Raw genomic sequence first — 13,664 nt, 5'->3', positions numbered from 1 at the left:
ATCGATTGGTGAATGGGTCGATTAACTTTTTCGAAATATTACCTTTTCTGAGTAGTCCTAAGAGTCATTGAAATGATAAACACAAAAGCGAAAAATATATTCTCGGATGTAGGATACTCATTTTTAAGTATCTGGAAGTTGTAACGTAAAGAAATATGTAGCAAGATCTTTATGAAATAATGCTTCCCTACGATAAAACTGAACCTTGTCGTGGTGTAGGGCTTTGTGGGTATATGTCAAAATACTTTTCTGATTTCAAGTGGAACTCGGGGTAAAAATTTACCAAATGCGATTGTTGCGTTGTTCAGAAAGTGCTTTTATTCCGTTTAAGAATAAGGCCAGTACGGGGATCTCTGATAATTAATAGATGAATGTTTTTGGGATTCATCCCTATTTATCACAGCTGTCACAAATATCTCCGAAAAATGTCGGATTGGTTGGGTCGATCGGGGGCTTAGGGTTAGTAAGGGGATGTAAGCAGGATACTAGATCCTGTTGGATGCCGAAGGACCACTCTACAATGATTACTGGTATAATAATAGAAGTGCTTAGGTAGCAGATGGGCAAATTAGGTCAATTCGTGTCGTGTGTTCGAGTCTCGGCTGGGCGGTGCTGCTAGATAGTCAGTAGGATTTTTGCACTGGCCCCGTGGCTGACCTGTGCTCTGATGGCCAGCCGCGGGGTCTGTCGATAGGGAGGGGTTGAGTCTTAGACAGACGTTTAAGCCCACAGCTTTACTGCACTAGCTCTTTGGTCTCGAGGGTTGGAAGGCGGGTGCGTCTCTATACAGCTTTATAAGCTCCAAAACTTCTGTCGACTACCGCGAACGTCCGGGTTGTACTGCGCTCAATTTACTTTGTATCTTGGGACAGTGCATAAATGCTGGTGGAATGAAAGATTCAATTTGCCCTGATAAGTTGATAACCGCCAATGCTCCGAAATTTGTCTTTCCTATTTGTTAATTTGTCTTTGTTTGTGTTAGAAAATAGAAAGCGGGCGCGCGGTTGATGACCGGTATCAGGAGGGTTGACGAATCCTCCACTTCACTATACTACATTTTACAACTCAAGTATGACCGCAATTCAAGGTCAAGAATAAAAACATGAGATTAGTCTAACTCAAGTAGTACAAAAAGTCCAAAGCACATTTACAAATTCGATCTATCATTTTTGTCATTTTGTCATCATCGTCATGATCATTATCATCGTCATTATATTTAAAATATGGCATTCCGGCCTTTGGCAGAGAGATCTTAGAGTCAGTTCATGGAGTTTGCGCAGGGCAGGAACGCCTCCGCCTGCGGGTAAAGGCGTGACGGCTATGCTTGGGACTCTACCTGTTTTTAAGTGGGCGACATTGCCTGTCTCGTCAGGTAGAACTGATGTTTGAGGTCTCCCTGACACTTTGTTGACATCACAAAAGGGCCCAGCGCAGAGTGTTATATGCTACTAGCTGACCCAGCAAACTTCGTATTGCCACAAATTAAAATGTGTTGTACATAAATCGTGAATCTGTCACAATCTCGAGTTTAGCAAGTTTCTGAGGAGCTCAACCTAAGATAATTCATTTTGGCAGTTACGTCACTATGAGAGCATGGGTAGTTTAATTTACAAATTTCAATTTTTCCTCACAATAAAGTAGAAAACAATCCCCCTGTTAAGCGGATAGCACTTAAATATTCGCCGTGATTGTATAACATTTCGCTGAATATCATTTCGCGAAAAACCTTACACGGAATGTTCCATTTCAGGGAAAACCTTTTCATGAAAAGTACCATTTCGATTTCGTTGTCGCTCGTTCGGACCCAACTGAAGGAAAGTAATAGAGGTAGACCTAGGAAAACAAATCAACCTAGACAGAGCTGATTTCTGCGGGGGGCTGCAGAAAGTTTTTGGTGGTCTTGTTATTGTCTATTATGTTTTATGGAAGAGTCTAAAATTTCTCGAGTTCGATTAGTTTTCGAGTTACGTAAAAATTTCTGTTTTGTTTGTATGAGAGTTCTTATTCCCCTACCACAGGGAAGAGGCGTCTCAAACTATCACAAAAAAATCCTGCCTACAAAATCCCCCACATGCCAAATTTGGTACCATTTGCTTGATTAGTTCTCGAGTTATGAGCAAATTTCATTTGTATGGGAGCCCCCCCTCATAAAGGGGGGAGGGGTCATAATTCCCCTCCTAAAGAGAAGAATGGTGCACCATTAAAAAAAAATGTATCTCCAAAAATACCCATATGCCAAGTTTTCATCTATTTGCCTGATTAGTTCTCGAGTTATGCAGAAATTTGTGTTTCATTTGTATGGGAGCCCTCTCTCTTAGTGGGGGGAGGGGTCTCTAACCATTATAAGAACCTTCCTCGGCCCCAAAAATCCTACAATGCAAATTTTCATGCCGATCGGCTCAGTAGTTTTCGATTCTATAAGGAACATACCGACAGACAGACAGACAGATAGACAGAAATCCATTAGGTATAGAAGATTAAGCGACCGGTTAGATAATCCGAAAAAAAGAAAAAAATAGAAAAAAAAACATCTTTATGAAATAATACTTAGTTCCTTTCAGTAAATTTAAAATAGTCGGTTATACTAGTTAACTTTTGATTTTTCGTAATCCACGCCAACGTTTTGATAATGTTCGCGTTTATTTTTCGTCCCTGCTGTTCCTTCTTTTGCATTTAAAATTCAATCTAAGTTTGCGCTTTTCCAGTACGTTATCAAAAATCCTGAGATAAGTATGTGCCTGTATTGAACTGTTGCTACAACTGTCCGGTTTAATCCCAGTTATGATGAGACTCTGTACGAAACTGTGAAAAGGCGTCAAGAAATCGAAAAAGGAGAAATAAAGATAGAAGGAAAACACACGTGTGTGTTTGATCGCTTTGGATAACCAAAAAATTTAAACTCTCAGAAAAGTTAAGGCAAAAATTAACTTTTTAGAGTGTTGCATTGGAGCTAATATTCGCTTAACTTTTCTGAACAATTAACTTTTCAGAGAGTTAACTTTTCCAAGAGTCCACTGTATTTTTTTTCTTATTTGATAATTCATTTATCTGTTAGTGTCAAAAATTTCACTGCAGTGGTTTTATTTTTCTACAGGAGTTTTCCACCACCGTGAGAAATATTTTTTCCAACTGGTAAGTGGCTGAGAATTTTTTTTGCCGTTTCCTAAAACAAATTGCTCAAAAGTTATAAACTTTTGAAGCAAGTGATGTCCGAAAAAACTGGAAAATTTGATTTGAAGTTTCCTGAGACAGTAAAAAATCGCGAATTTAAATTAATTTTCATTAAAAAGAACATAAACTGGCGGTTGAAAGGCAATTTTTTAAATAAAAGCTGACTTTCATGTCTGAAAGTGTACCATTCCATGATGGGTAAGCTACCAAGCACCAGTTAATGGTGTCGCATTTTCATTTTTTTTAAATGATCCGTTTCAGGTCGGTTAGCGTATAGTAGTTACAGAATGTTCCACACATTCAAAGCTTTGTCTTTGACATTTACCTATTTTTAAAAAATTGGTCAATTTTGCATCCGGACAATTTCGGACTTCCGGACCGGAATCGGACCGGAACCGGAACAGAGCTAAATCGGACCGGAACGAAATCGGACCTAAAAAATTCGTTCCGATTTTTTACCGGACCGGAACCCGGACTTCAATTTTCGTTCCGATGTCGAACACTACTGTTCTCCAAATATGTCACTATTTGAATCTTCATTCCCATTCAACAAAATTCGCTGACAAAAATAGTAGGAAAAATGTTAGTTGGGTGACGGTAAAGTATGTAATAGTATGTGTGGCGCGATTGTTATTTGATAAATTGCATAACAGAAGATATATATCACAGAGAAGACATCTGCGTTGATTTAGTGTCGAAGAATCAGTCTACTCCAGTATCAACAATTTGGTATTAACCAATGTCATTTTTTTATATGAATCAGAGACAAACAAGATACTCATTGATTTACTCATGCATTTGTAGGTTTTGGAGAAGGCTAAATAGTGAATAGTGAATAGAAGAAAAGCATAATTTGCACTATTAAGTGAATTGAAATGACTTGTAATGGCACCAGTTTGTTACAAAATTAACTATTTTTACGTTTCATTTCATATTCGAGCGAAATATTACTTAATACGTAAGAAAATAATTTTGGCCAGCTTTTTGCCCTAGTTACTCCTCTGTGCGGCGACGCAATGACTTGAACGTATATGCTTTGCGTAGCTGTAGCTGGCATTATAAGTTATCTAATCGGTAAGAAAACTCCAATGTAGTTCAAAGAATTGAATCGTTTGTTTGAGAAACTCCACAAACGCCATTTGAAATGAGTCAATTTTCATAAACTGTTGACAGTTTTGAATCCTCGAGTATTCCTACAATATGTCTCATAATTCTAGACCAAGTTAGTTCCACAAACCCATCTTAATTTGGGATTGGTAATATTTTGAGAAAATCAGTATTTGTTGTTTTCATACAATTAGGTCAAACGCACATGTAGGATTTCTCAAACAAATAATTCAACTAGGAAATATATAAAATGCCGTATGTATATACATTGATGCGCATATGTGTGAGTTCTCGATGGGGGGTTGACTGTCAATCTGCAAACGCTAATTTAACTGCGATCAAAATCATGAATCAGCAAGCACACACATAACATTCGGAAGGGAGTGATACTGAAAAGTCTGTCAATAGAGATTGCTGACTTTTATCTTACATACACCCCGCCTTACTTAAGAAATTGATTATTATGCTTTAGTACAAAAATGAAACAAAATACGTGCTAAAGTTACTGATTATTGGACAAAAAATGAGTATTTAAAATTATTGTGCCTTGCAGCAATTTTACAAGTTCATATTCCATTCATATTTTAATAATAATTATCCTGTACTTACCAAATACATTGAAAATATACTTTTTAAGCAAGGAGGGGTGCAGTGGGGAGGCAATAACGAAAAACTGATGGTTCAAATTGCTAAATTACAACATGTGTGGGACACGCAGAAAATAACAACGCGAATCATTTTCGCGTGGGAGTTTAAAAAGGTGAAATCTCCGCAATAATTTACAGATCTCTTTTTCTTTAGGTAATCTTTTTTTCTGTAAACTGCTGAAAATTGTTTTCTGTGATTATACACTGTGTGACGATTTATCCCAAGAAATCCGTAAAATATAACATATTGTGCATAGATATCAGCCAGAACGATTTGAAATTAAATATTCTTCTACATTGGCAGGAAAGAACAGTTCAATTCTGATCTATAATAAGTATACATATTACCCGTTTCTTTGGTAACAAAACGTGCCACTCACTTTTTTGACAGTTTGAAATCGTCGCATAAATTTTGCTTATCTAGCGAGTAAGCTATTGAATTACTTAACAAAATAAACGATGTTTGCCCTTACGACGATTCTGGCGACGGTTTTGCCCGCGACGGTTATAATTCACCGCGTACGAAAGGGTGGGAAATAAGCAATACATTCTCATCTAATTGTCGCAAAAGAAGCACGGGAATCTACAATGTTGCTGAATAAAATTTGCTGTATTTTTTGTAGTTACGATGCTACAATGCTAGTACCTCATTAGTAACTATATGAACGTTCACTTAGTTACTAATGAGGTACTAGCATTGTAGCGCGGTAGTTACAAAAGATACAGCAAAACTTTTCATCAAAATTTTAGATAATAACCAGTTCTACAAATGCCCCATAATTAACTTTGTCAATTTTTCAATATTGAGTGATTGGACCATACCTGCTCAGGTTACCAACCTCGTCGGTTGTGCCGAAGTATTAAATTTTATTTGTTTGATTTGGTTTGAGCATCACTTAGTCAATACCAGGCAGGTAACCAATGCGAAATACGCGAAATATACTGTAAACGTGCGAAAGCAAACTTATAACTTCTTAAAAAATGACTAAACAATTCTTTCATCTTGCTGATATTATCTTTGATGTTTCCGGATCTCCTAGTTAGTGATGTCCGTTAATCGTTCGATTAATTCAACTAATCGAATAACACATGGAATATTCGAATAATTTTTAATCGAATACTGCCAGCACGAGTAGTTGAATTAATCGAATAGTTCAATGAGTACTAGAGTGACTATATACAGAGTGGCGACAAGTCATCCCAAATGTATGCAATGCGGGTTTTCCAAGGTTTTTCTTTCTCTTTCCTGCATGCGCGTTGGATAGGTCGTCTGCTCGATTGGAATGACACTGACAGATAATTATCATTCCAATTTTGACATTGTCGCCACTCTGTATATAGTCACTCTAATGAGTACGAATAATGCCCGAATAATGCTCGTTAATCGTTCATAATCGTTCGATTAATCGAATTAATCAAAGAAATATTCGAATACAGGTATACCTCGATAGTACGTACACCCGCACATCGTTTAGCGTACGTACTATCGAAACGTACGTACTATCGAATCACAATTTTTAAGGTAAAGTATTATTTTTATTATACTAAATATTGTCTAAAACTTCCAAATTAGGTAGATCAGATCAGATATTATAAAATAAATAATGATCTTAGTAAAATTATTTTGGAAAAAAAAACTACAAATGTTAAAAACTAGTTGAAAAGTAAAGCAAAAGGAATCCAAAAATACCTATTTTTTCAAAATTCTTTCTCAAATTGAAAATTTACATATTTTAATCGAATAAATCTAGGTAAAGGTTTGATACATAGTTGTAAATATATGCTAGAATGAGGAAACATGACAAGAGGAGCTCAATAGCCGTCATTCGGGATATTTCATTCCAAATCCACTAATATCAATCGAGTGAGCTTCCAGTCTATATGCTGGACACTGAGTGAGTGCTATGAACAGAAAATAGTTAACTAATCGAAATAGTTAAATAATCGAAGCTTCAGCTGTAGGCTGCGTAAATTGGAGAAGTTCCTATAAGGCTGCTTATCTGCGTAGGAAAGCATACCTATCCCATGTGAATATTAATCGATTTTGAGAAAAATACGGAAGTAGCTTATTTATATCCTAATTTACCTTACAAGCTGTAATTTAAACAGACTTTGTTCGAAAAATTTTCCAAAAAATTTCAAACATGAACAGTTCCATATGCAAAATAAAAGCATAACTGTCCCATAATAATATTGTCCATTATAAACATTTTCTTTTTGCCAATTTAGGTAACAATATTCTTTTAATTTTCGCCTCTATTGAGTGTGATAATATCTTAACAAAAAGATAATATGACAGTAATATTTATTTCTAAGTTTATACCAAAGTTCTACCACGATTTTTTCTTAATCGGCAAAGATTTCACACAGGCACAATTTTCTTCGGCGATGACAGGGAGAAGAGTATTTGATAGAGCGACTTTTCTCTACGTTTCGATTCCACAATGTCCTTTATGGAATTTTTTTTTTTCATTTGGGAAGTTTTCAAAAAATAGCTCGTGTTGTTTTTTCGACAGCAGAGCATACTTGAAGTTCGAAATTCAAACTTCATCAAGTTTGTATCTAGCAGTGACGCTGCCCTTTTTTGAATATAGTCTTTCGAATGCCTTCGAGATATTGGGATTTATAAATTGTGTATTTCGAAACCAGACCGCGACGTCTTTCTTGGCTTCTTTAATGACGATCTTAAAGTCCTGAAATATTATTGGAGCGTTCCGGTTGCGCATACATTAGTATAGGAACTATCTTCCGCAATGTACTGTTAAAAATTTAAAAAAATACATGTGAGACAGACATGCTTTTATTTAGCAAGCGCTTGTAAATAAAAGCATAATTGTCCAATCTTCGAAATTCTGAGGAAAAAAATGCATTTTGTTTAACTTTACAACCAAATTAATGTGGATAGTTTAATTACTAGTGTAACGTAATTTTTTCTCCGAAGAAAGTAAAATAATTCTTGTATAATGACGACAACATATATTCTCCCGTCGCAGTTGGGAAGAATGCGAATCGCAGAAAAAGTGAATTCTCTGAGCAAAAATCTGCAAAATCTAGTAGCGACCATGAGTCTGCCCGGAATGCTTAAATAACTGTTATTTAGAACGCATATTTGATTAATTTACTATTTAAGAACTGTTTTTAATTTTAAAATAATGTTTTTTTTACATTATAGAAATAACTAATATTATTCGAAAATTTATAATTATTGAAAACGCATTTGCTTGTATTGACTCATAAATATTCATAAAAATGTTTCTGCTTTATATAGAAACTAAAAAAAATCATTGTTGGAAAATGTACGTACTATCGAGGCAAATTGTACGTATTATGGAGGGTACGTATTATCGAGGGTACGTACTAACGAGGGTACGTACTATGGAGGTATACCTGTATTTTTAATCGAACACCACTAACACGAATAGTTGAATTAATCGATTAGTGCAGACAACGCTCATCGATTAATCGGTAATCGAATAATTGAAAATTTCGGACATCACTACTCCTAGTTACACCGAATAAATTAACTACATTCAGCGTTCTGCTTTTGATTTTGATCGAATTTCGCACCGTATCGTTTTTGGTTTACGATGAAATTAAAAGCCTGAATAAAGATGAATTTTCTTTCAAATATTCATGTTTTATTGTGAAATTGCCGATCATTGTCGGTTAATCGCGAAATGCGAATGCAGCATTCAATTCGCTTCTTGCTGCAAAATATAGAATTTTCTGTGCATTTGGCTACTCTGACCATAAGTTCACACAGACAAATGCGCTCTATCGTCAGTCGCTCTGATCAAACGTGTAGCGAACAAAGAAAAATGGGTGATAACGGTTGTGCAAATGTGATTGAAAACGGAAAGGAACCGGGCCGCTGTAGCGGAGCGGCAACGGCTAGTGGGATACGGCCTTAAGACCCTTCTTTATCGACAGACTCCACAGCCGGCTATTAGAGTACAGGACAATCACGGGGCTAGTGCAAGAATCCTACTGACTCTATCTAGCAGCATCGCCTAGCCGAGATTCGAACATACGACGACTGACTTGTTAGACCAGCATCGTACCTCGAAACCAACTCAATTTCAACCGAAATAGTTTTTAACTGAAAACCATTCTTCATTTCCTGAATTTGTTCTTGTAAACCCCCCCAAGGAACTTTTCTGGCTACGACCATGGTATAAAATCAATTGTCCGTGGACTCTACAGCCTGAAAAACTCGAAAAATGAGTGTACTTAACACTAGCACGAAACAGAAATGGAAATTCGCATTCGGAGTTTCCGAAAACCGTCCAAAAAAAATTCTCTCGTTTTTGTCTTCTTTTCGTACATTTTTGCATGGAAAATAATAACGTATATATTAAAAGCAAGAACAAATTTGGTTTTCACGCTTTAACTTTGAATAAAAATGCTTAAAACCCATGTGTTTTGCTCGATTAAAAAATTCACTTTGTTTCCCCTCCCCCCCTTCAGTGGCCCAACACCGGAAGGACAAAAACTTTATAAAATATTTATTCTTCATTCTGAGCCTCATAATTATTTTAACTAAACTATTTAGAAAATTATCAAATACAATATTATTTTTTGAAGTAAGACTACTTCTTCGATTTCTATATTGAGGTGCACTTTAGAAAAACGAAAAGGGAACATGTAACGGAAAGTGGTTATGGTTTGCACGCTTATAACGCAGTCACCCGTCAACAGATTCTAGAGATATTGGTATCAATCGATTGGAAATTTTTCAAAAAATCCATAACAATACAATAGATTCCATGTTTCCCAAACAGACGTTTAATAATTGAGAAAATATTAGACGTATATTCATTATTTCATTATTTTCATGTTTTTGCCTTCCCACGCCAATGCTTCCCTAGCACAGATGACAGAAATATATACGAGATGAGCTATGGGTTAAGCTGACCTTTGATTGTATTTAATTTACGCTCTATAGAATCCGCTCGAAAATTGTTGAGCTTCAGTGGGTGCTGCTTGCTCGGAATAAGGCATCGAAGACATTCAAATTCACCAAGCAAGACGCCAACAAACCGAAGAAGCCACCGACTCGCCCGCCAGCGAACGATATGGTTTTTGCTGCTATCAATACCCAGTAAAATCAATGGATCCTCGCTGCAAGCCGTTAGAAGTAAATCGCCGCTAGCCACAATTGTGACGTTCCAAGGTTGGACACATTTGTGAAAAAGGTTTTGAAATTAGCTGTCGAACAGCTAGTCCAAACAAGAAGAACAGGCGCTTTCGATTTTTTCAAGGTTGATGAAACGGACGAAAACAATATCTTTGCTAACTGCTGCAAAGGCGGCTCTGATTAAAGCTGTACTACTGAAGTAAATATGCGGGTGCCCCGAACAAAAATCTACTAAGCCAATGAAAATCGCAGCAAAGGCACCGAAAGCCCCAGTCAAAGGAAGTCGTTCCAGCGGAGAAGGTGCCCAAAAAAACTGTTGCCTAGATGTAAATTTCTCTGATTTGCATTACTAATATCTGGTAGAAAACAATCAGTTCTTTTAAGAACTACTGAATAAAAGTATACGAAGCAGTTAAATTGATTTTTCTCACATTTTAAAGTGATGTTGGCAGTTTAGTATGTGCGTTCGAAGTATGAGCCCGTCAGAAATTACATGTTTAAACTGTATTAAGACAAACCTTCCGAAGAATATTTCTGAACAAAATTGTTCATATACCTACACATGCAAAATAATACGAATTTAAGATTCTTTCTAAAAGCATGACACGAGTAAGCCACATCCCACATTATCTGGCAAAAGAAAACTGCGCCACTTCGTAATTCGAGACTAAGCGTTTAGTGAAAAAATCGAATTGCATCTTCATTTATATATTAGGCCCTAAAAAGGGCTAATTGTTGTATAGTTACAGAAGCCTGACCAGATACATTTACTATAGGCCGGTATACTTTGGTACCTTCCGAGACGACGCGCTTGGCAAACTCACCCGGCACAACCACACACAACTGTGAGTGCACGTCTGCCATGCCCGTTGCCATGCCATCCCTGTCGGCATTAAATGAAAGAAAATAGCGTTGCTCTCCTAGTGGCGTGGCTTCTTCTTCTTCTTTTGACGTAGGACTACGTCTTACGGCAAGTTTTGAGATAGGGTGTCATTCCAAAAAATCAAAAAATGCGAGCGTCACGAAAAATGAAAGGTTTTGAGCTCTAATAGCTCAGCGGTTTTCCGATCGATTTTCAATATTCTTACACCAATCGATCGGAAAATCTTCTAAGAATTGACCCAAATGAAGAAAAGTATGGATTCTTGATGTTGAACTATTGAAAAATTGAAAATAATGAACCTATGTTTTACCAGAATTCTCGCTTCGTGATTGGTTGGAAGATTCTTTACGATGATCTAAACCTATACCTACTTGATATCTGTGCTTGGGAAGTAAGTCAAAACAAGTGACAAAGTTTCCTCGTTTCAACAAGATTTCCTAACACCGCGGTTCAACCTAGACCATTTTGATGTCCTTGCTTGGGAAGTACGCCAGAGAGAGTGACAAAGCCCCCTCGTGCCAACAGATTTCTTACGAACGCAATTAAACCTAGTCCAATCTGATGTCTGTGTTAGGGAAGTGTGCCAGAAAAAATGAAACAAGTTCGTTGTCCCAACAGATCGCAAATTCTTTACTGCGTGACGATTAAACCTCGGCGAATTTGATATCTGTGTTGGAAAAATGTGCTACAGCTGTAGTGTTCGGTTATAATACGGCTCTGTATGAATACGCATGCTTGCCGTTTCATTAGAAGTGTAGTGAAAAGATGTGCTGTTGATAAAATAGGATTGAATTGGTAAAATCCCTTCAACGTGGGAAACCATGGATAATAAAAACAATCTTTAATTTCAGTAAGGTAGCAGGAAAGTAATAGTTTGTATTCTTGACTTTGTTAAATTGTTTTCAAATGCACAATCGTTTGAGAATTGAACGTATGCAATGTTACTACTTTGATAAATGTTACATACAACGCATGTAGCATGTATATAGGTTGCATATAGCATGTATACATGAAGAATCGAAAGATTACAGGCATGAATACATGCTACTATCACTACAAAGAGACTTACGTAGTCCTGCGTCACCTATATATGCGGTCGTGTCTTGTACACAACCCCTTTGATTTTTCCTATCGCGCTTTGCGGCCTTTCCACTGGTTTTCGGTGGCATGAAGACGATGCTTCATATTAGGTTGCTCTGCAAAAACTGGTAGCTCTTCATTAAGGAAGCACCGGACACCGGTTTTGTTCAAACAATGTACGGAGTACGGTTTCGTTGTACCGCCTTTCTTTCGTGTCTATGATTCTCTGCCCTACGTTGATCCGCCTTTGTTACAACTTGCTGCCGTTTGCTCTGGTATGTAATCAGAAGTAAGCCGGCGAACGGCATCATTTTCGCATTGGCATCGGTACGGTACAGAGCAGACAGCAGAGAGTTGCGGTTATATCTCCCTCATTGGACTCGGCAAACTGGTAAAACGCAGCGCAGCGGCAGCAGCAGCAGCGGATCATTGTTTGGTGTAGAGTGCGCCGAACGCGTTGGGACCGGAGCATCGATCTATTATCAGCTGTACTAGAATATTTGGTTGCGTGAGCGGAAGAGCTTGAATCAATGGAAAATGCTCTGTTCTGTAACCATTGTCACCATTGCCCTGGGAGGTGTTGTTTCAAATATTCAAGCCATTCTGCTGGCCGGATTTTCAACCACATAATTTACCACAACCCGTCCTTTTTAGGACGAACGAATTTGTTTATGAAGAGATGAAAATTTTCTGTATACTAAATTTCTTTAATTAAATTTCCAAATGTCGCTGATTCTTTAAATCATGAAGAATTTCTTCTGATTTGATCTATAAAACGTTAAATATGTGGTGTCTCACCATGCGGTCTTCTAACTCATGACGTTGCTTTAATTTTATTTTTGCCAAAAAATTTTGCCTTCCCACGCCAATGCTTCCCGGGATGAAAGAAATATATAGGAGAAGAGCTATGGATTAAATTCCCTTTGAATTGAATCAAAGTTTGATTGTATTTAATTTACGCTCTATAGAATACGCTCGAAAATCGTTGAGCTTCAGCTGTTGCTACTTCACCGGAACACGGCAACGAATACATCCAAATTCACTAAGCGAGACGCCAATATACCAAAGAGTCAACGGATCCTCGTTGCAAGCCGTCTAGAAGTGTATCGCCGCCAGCTACAATTGTGACGTTTCAAGGTTGGACACATTCGTGAAAAAAGCTTTGAAGTTAGTTTACAACAAGAGAAAGCTGGTCCAAACAAAGAACTGGCGCTTCCGGTTCGTTCGCCTACCAAACTTGCTAGCGAGAAGCAAGATTACTAAGTCAATGAAGACCATAGCAAAGGCATCGAAAACTCCAAAGCCAAAAGAAGTTCTAACAGAGAATGCGGTCCGAAAAAAGCTGCTGCCAAGCAGTAAATTTCTTCGATTCGTATTATTAACAGCTGGTAGAAAACAATCAGTTCTTTTAAGAACTACTGAATAAGTATATGAAGCAGTTGAATTGATTTTGCGAACGGCATCATTTTCGCGTTGTTTGGGTTACAAATAATAATGAGAGTTACGATTTCATCTCCCTGTCCGGACGCGGCAAAGGTGGTAAAACTCGGCAGCAGCCGATTATTGTTTGGTGTGGAGTAGAAATTACGCCGACCGTGTTGGATTCGAAACATCGATCTATTATTGTCAATTGCAAGGA

The sequence above is a fragment of the Sabethes cyaneus genome, chromosome 3 (genome assembly GCF_943734655.1).
Source record: "Sabethes cyaneus chromosome 3, idSabCyanKW18_F2, whole genome shotgun sequence".
Taxonomy (NCBI): domain Eukaryota; kingdom Metazoa; phylum Arthropoda; class Insecta; order Diptera; family Culicidae; genus Sabethes; species Sabethes cyaneus.
This window is presented reverse-complemented; position numbering follows the sequence as displayed.